The sequence below is a fragment of the Mesoplodon bidens genome (assembly GCF_964165515.1).
Source record: "Mesoplodon bidens genome assembly, chromosome: 12".
NCBI classification, from domain to species: Eukaryota; Metazoa; Chordata; class Mammalia; order Artiodactyla; family Ziphiidae; genus Mesoplodon; species Mesoplodon bidens.
In genome coordinates this window covers 46863073-46869929 of record NC_138168.1, presented here as the reverse complement: position 1 = coordinate 46869929, position 6857 = coordinate 46863073, and the positions used below count along the sequence as shown (strand labels likewise).

Below are 6857 nucleotides of genomic sequence, written 5' to 3'. Positions count from 1 at the left end.
CACGGGACCTGCCCAGATTTTCATATACATACTCACATGCACACACACACATATATAATGTGTCAACAAAATATGTAAATTAATTATCTCTGTAGGTTAACTAACCAAGATAGAGAGAAAAATTGCAGAGCTACCATTTTCTTTCTTTCTTTTAAAACTATTTCCTAATATTCCCCTTTTCTCAAAATGCCTTTCTAAATGAGATGACTCATAAATGCCAAAGTTCTAAATAGACGAATGAATGATTAACTGACGAAAGTAGATTTCCTAATGTGTTTGTCTGTTTAAAAGTGCTGTCACCATCTCAGGAAGCCCCCTGCTTAAATGCTCATTCAGTTAAGTCATGCACAAAGGTGCTCTGCTGTGGGGCATCTCGGGAGATGTCAGGAAAAAAAACCATCTGATTTTAAAAGCAGTGCGATGTGAGTAGCTTTTCATACCTAAATGGACCTGACAGCTAAGTGTGGCTAACATGAATATTTGCTTCAGGAAACTCAGAGTACAGAAGAGGAAACGACACTTCAACCTTGGGTGGAGCTAGACCTCTGGGGTCAAGATGAATCTGTCTGCACTGTTTCTACTGGATTTCCACTTACAAGTCCTTGGGTGAGTCATCTGGGAACAGTTTGCACAGTTGTCATGGGTAACCCTCCTTTGAGAATATTCTCCAAGGGATTGAAGCCCCGAAATTTCCCACCAAGTATACTAATATTCCCCTTTTCTGGAAGAATATCATTTTGAGTCTTACGTCAAAGAGCAAGACATGAGTTGCCCATACAGCTATTCTTTGTACACACTATTATGGTACTTCTCAAACTGAACTCTTGCTTCCATTGATTCTGTTCAAGTGAAACTAGCAAAAAATGCTTAATAGAAAGAGCCCAAAAGTAAAGGGTCTCTCTAACATATTTATATCTTCATAGAAGTTTTGGACTATCCTTGCTCTCAGCTGGTGACCTTAATTCTCACTTCACAGGGAAAACAGAAGCAATTAGAAGAAAATTTCCACAGGCATCTACTAAAGTATCTACCTACATTCTCTGCATGCTCACCTCTTCCATGGATGAAATTTCCATTCTCCAAAGTGTCAGCCCCTCTCTGTGTGTACTACATCCCATCCCTCTTGCCTAATCAAGGATGTCGATCTACCAGTTCTCTCTATCTCCTACACCATTATTTTTCACTGTCTGTTGGATCATTTCTATCAGGATTCAAACATGCTATTATGTGTTCCATCTTAAAAAGGAATAAAAAAAGCACTTGTTCTGACCCTACTTTCCCTTACCAATGCCCTTCCTTTATTCCCCTTTGCAGCAAATTGCCTGGCTATTCTCTTGTTCCTTTTCTCCATCCTGTCTTGAATCCATTCAGTCAGGCTTTTGCCCTCACCCCTCCACTGAGACTGCTCTTGACAAAGTCGTAATTTCCATGCTACTAAATCCAGTGGTCAATTCTCACTGACTGTCTGTCAACTCAGCATGTAACAAGGTTGATCACTCACTCCTCCTTTTTTTTTTTTAAGGTATATTGTGGTCTGTATTTTTTTTATATATAAATTTATTTATTTATTTATTTTTGGCTGTTCATTGCTGCGCACGGGCTTTCTCTAGTTGCAGCGAACAGGGACTACTCTCCGTTGTGGTGCATGGGCTCCTCATTGCGGTGGCTTCTCTTTGTTGTGGAGCATGGGCTCTAGGCGTGTGGGCTTCAGTAGTTGCGGCATGGGGGCTCAGTAGTTGTGGTTCACAGGATCTAGAGTGCAGGCTCAGTGGTTGTGGCGCACGGGCTTAGTTGCTCCGCAGCGTGTGGGATCTTCCTGGACCAGGGCTCAAACCCATGTCCCCTGCATTGGCAGGCAGTTTGTTTATATGGTTTCCAGGATTACACACTCCCAGTTTTCCTTCTTCCTCACTGCTCACTCTTTCCCTGTCTCCTGAATTGGTTCTTCTAATTCTCCCTGAAGATTAGTGTTGGAGAGCCCCAAGCTCGGTCCTCGGCCTCTTCTCTTCTCCAAATACCCTCACTCCCTTAGTGATCTCATCAGGTCCCCTGACTTCCTCATTATTTATATGCTGATGACTTCCAAATGTTGATCTTCACTTTGGACCTCTCTCCCGAATTCTAGACTTGTATAGCCAACTGCTTCCTTCATATCTTCAGTAGGATGTCTAACCTCTCAAATTTAACATATCCAAAACTGAGCTCCTGAGCTCCCAAAACCTGTTCCAGCTGCAGCCTTCTCCACCTCATCTGGGGAAAACATCCTTCTATTTTCTCAGGCCAAAAACTTTAGCGTTATCCTTGATTCTTCTCTTTCCCCGATACATACAACCAGTCAGAAGATCGTACTGGCTTTATCTTCAGACTCTGACCACTTCTTACCATGCCCCCTGCTCCCTGATGGTCCACGCACTGTCCTCTCCCATCTGAATTACTAAAATGGCCTTCTTTCTATAAGTCTCCCAGCATCCATTATTGCCCTCTAGTGTCTTTTGCAATAAAACAGCTATTAATTTGAAACATAAACTCTGTTATCTCCTGCAAGGCAGTTGCCTCAAGGGAGGCCACTGCAGAGTCTTCAGGCTGAAAGATACTAGCTTCCTTAGTCAGAGAGGAATAGATGCTTCTACTGACAAAGTAAGCAGAGTTTCGAGGTATATTCTACAGCTACATTAGATTCTACATGTTCCCATCCCTATTTTCAGGGTCCATTACTTCGAAATCAATACCATCACTTCAACATAAGAGATCCTGAAAGGTTCTGAATTCAATTTACTGCTTCAGGTTACCACCATACTGACTATGTTGCATAGGTTTCAATATACAGTGTTTTTCTTGTCACTACTTTTTCCTTAGTTTGTAATTGGGTTTGATAGCCTTGTTACACCAAGAGTTCTTTGAAAGACTGCTTTTAAATTTCTAAATGCATATATATTTTTAAAAACTATTCTACTCTTGTTAATGCCTACTTTTGTTGCACCTATGTGAGACAGTATGTTATGTATGGTTTCTTCTTTCTTGAAAGTATAAAGATTTTATATGTGTTCTAATACATGGACAGTGAGTATAACTATTTCCTGTGTTTGAAAAACGACTGTATTCTCTACTTTTACATCTGGTTAATATGTTAATTTTGTTTATCAAATTCCCTCTACCCTTTCATATTTTGTATTGACTTGATTTGTCAATTTCTAACAAAAGTACATTAAGGTTTATACTTTTGAATCTATAAAAACAAAACAGGGGCTTCCCTGGTGGTGCAGTGGTTGAGAGTCCGCCTGCCGATGCAGGGGACATGGGTTCGTGCCCTGGTCCAGGAAGATCCCACATGCCGCAGAGCAGCTGGGCCCATGAGCCATGGCCACTGAGCCTGCGCGTCCGGAGCCTGTGCTCCGCAACGGGAGAGGCCACAACAGTGAGAGACCCGCGTACCGCAAAAAAAAATTAATTAAAAAAAAAAAAAAAACAAAAACAGAAGGGAGAAAAATACCTATAGTGGCTCCCATCACGTGCAGAGAAAAAACCTGTCTTTACAGTGGCTGCAAAGCCCCCGCTGCCTCATCACATCTCTGGCAGCTTTTCCAATTTTTCTTCTCCTCCTCCCTCACTTTTAGCTCCATTCCAGCCAGAAGCCTCTTTGCTTCTCCCCCAACATGACCTTTGCTCTGAGTGTTCCCTCTGCCTGGAATGCTCTTCCCCAGGATCCACCCAGCTAACTCCCTCACCGCCTTCAAACTTTGCTCAAATCTCACCACTTCAATGAGAGCTACCCTCTCACCTTACTTAATATACAACTGTTCCCACCCCCAATTGGCAGTTTCAATCCCCCTTACCCTACTCTATTTTTTCTCTTTTTCATAGCATTTATATCACCTTTTAACATACTATGTAACTTACTTATTTTGCTTATTCTTTATTGTCTATCTTCCCTACTTGAAAGTAAACTGTGAGAGACAGATGTTTGCCTGTTTTGTCAGCTAGTTTATTCCAAAACCCTAGAACTGTGCCTGGCACATGGTAAAGACTTTGTAAACATCTGATAAATGAATGCCCTATCCTTAGATGGAGGCTTTCATTTTCATCATTCTTTCTGAGAACATTTGTTGCATTGCAAGACCTTTCTCAACTCTCTACAGGGAAAAATAAGTAAGATTGTATTTGTGTTCCAGTAAGTCATTAGCAATAGGTCTTGTTATGAGATCAGATCACAGTACAACTATTTGCCAGTTATTTAAAAGTGCAGTAATTTAGTTAATATAAATGTATGTTACCGTTACCCAAAAGACTGCCCATGGCCAGCATTTCTTAACTCTTTTTGGCTTACTGTTCTCATTAAGAATCCCCAGAAAAAATGTACATATATTTTTTTTCTTCAATTTCAGAGAGTCTAAGAAACCCCTGACACTTCCTCATGAATCTCTAGGCATTCACAGACCTCTGTAAAAGGCTCCATGCACACATACGCTCACAGAGACATGTACGAACACTTTGGATATAATTTACATGGACTCTCTGATTTCAATCTTTTTTTCCAGTACATTTTATTTTAACTTTTCCCTACATCTTACCAAGTTGGGTTTTGGGTTTTTTTTTTTTTTCTGTTTATTGAAATAACTTTAGAGTGTTTCAGTTTCACAAAGAGCTTGCAAGTACAGGACAACCACATGAAAATCCTGCTGGAAAGATATCATGTGTAAATTTCTACTTCAAAGCGAATGAAATGCAAAATGAAGATGTGGAAATAATTTCCTGGCCCATAAATATTTAATAAGATTTCGGGTTGATGGGTGTCAAGTGGCAAACTTACAATGTACTGTGTTTAGAAATAAAATACACAGTCTCATGAAGTTCTTTATGTGACAAACCATTCAATCTACCAATTATATTCCTTATACTTAGAATAATTTATGCCTTATTAGTTAGTATATTCTTAATTATAATTATAAAAGGCAGTTCTGGTTGTGGTCTCTGAGCAATTTTTACTACAAAAAGTTTAAAAGTCTATAGGGGAAATGGCATAGGCAGGCTCTGTTTGCAAAACCACAGACAAGTGGTTTTGCAATACCTGAAGTATATGAGGCTCTCCTGTGCCGCTTTACAATTATGTGTTGTAGTTTCCCTGACTCAACTACAGTCCTACTGAACCAGAATCTCCCAGGTGGTGCCCAGGCATGTACTTTTGAAAAACTTCCAGATGAGTTTTTCAAGACAAGTTGAGAAGCCCTGCACAGGCCGTGAGATGTTTTTGTTTGTTCGTTTTTTTAGTTTTTATTTTGGGGTAATATTTGATTTATAGAAAAGTTGCTAAAATCGAACAGAGTGTTCCCATATACTTTCATCCAGCTTCTCCTAATCTTAATATTTTACAAACCCATGGATCATTTGTCAAAACTAAGAAATTAACATTAATATATTACCTTTATTTAAGCTATAGACTTTATTTGGATTTCACCAGTTTTTCCAATAATGTTCTTTCTCTGTCCCAGGATCCAAGGGACCACATTGCATTTAAGCATCATGTCTCCTTAGTCTCCTCTATCTGTGAAAGTTTCTTAGTCTTTCTTGTTTTTCATGACCTTGACACTTTTGAAGAGTACTGGTCAGATATTTTGTAGAACATCCCTGAATTTTAGTTTATCTGTTGTTTTCTCATGATTTGGGGGAAGAATACCCCAGAGGTGATGCACCCCGCTCATCCCCTCATAAGGGGGAACATGATGTTAAAATCACTAATCACTGGTGTGGTGATCGTGTGGTTAAGGTGCTGTCTGCTAGTTTTCTCCACTGTACAGGGACAAGTTTTCCCTTTTATTCTAACAACATTCAGTAGAGGAGTGGCACTAAGTCTAGCTTACACTAAAGGAGAAGAGAATTAAGCTCTACCCCCCCCAGAGAGGGGAATGGTACCTACATAAATTATTTGGAATTCTTCTGTAAGATTTGCCTCTTCTCTCCCATTTATTTATTTATTTATTCAACCACTTATTTATGTTAGTATAAAAGTAGGATTTTTAAAAACATTATTTGGGTTATAATTCAATTCTCTCTCTCTCTTTTTTTTTTTTTTTTTGCTCAAATTGTTTCACCTTTCAGCATTTCAAGCTCTTTCAAGTTGGTTCCTATGTCCTTTTGACATGCTCCATCTTTTTTTTTTAAATGCATTTCCTCTCAATCTGGCACTACGAGTGCTCCAGGTTCATCTTTGATTTTCTGTGACCCAGGACTAGAATCAGATATTTCTCCAAGGAGTTTTGGTTCCTGATGTTGGAAAATGACTTCTGGAAACCAAGTCCAGGTGCTGGTGTGCTTGTTGCTACTGAGATTTCCCTGCTTCTTGGCCCTCTCAAAGGACAGAGCTAGGAAATAAATACATGTGTACTAACCCATGTACACACACATATCAATAATTGTTTTGTATCCATCTATCTGTTCAAATATTAAACATGCGTTTGTACTGATGTTTCCAGCTCTAATCTACCACCAGGTTTATTTCAGCCTTCCCCACTTGCTTATTTGTAACTTCTGTCCCTAGCAGTGAGAAACCTGACTCTCATTATCTACAATTTATTTACATATTTGTTTATTGCTTGTATACTTGTAAAGCAGTTTCACAATTGCCAACGCATAACCCTGTAAGAAATGAATTTACCAACAAGAGTACAGTGTTTATGTATAGTTCTTTTCATTTTTAGTAAAAACACTATTTTCCAAAGTTACTTAGGTCAGCTCTTTTTTTTTTTTTTTTTTTTTTTTTTGCGGTACGCGGGCCTCTCACTGTTGTGGCCTCTCCCGTTGTGGAGCACAGGCTCCGGACGCGCAGGCTCAGTGGCCATGGCTCACGGGCCCAGCCGCTCCGC

The 6857-nt window shown here is 39.6% G+C and overlaps 1 protein-coding gene across 1 annotated transcript in view; it reads left to right on the top strand.

The window, feature by feature from the left end:
* The first annotated feature begins 382 nt into the window (after positions 1 to 382).
* The window catches only part of LAMA4 (laminin subunit alpha 4), a 182282-nt gene continuing 175807 nt past the window's right edge, over positions 383 to 6857 (top strand). The window contains exon 1 of the mRNA XM_081251258.1: positions 383 to 606. The gene's annotated coding sequence lies outside the window, so the exon portion shown is untranslated. The remainder of the gene's footprint in view (positions 607 to 6857) is intronic.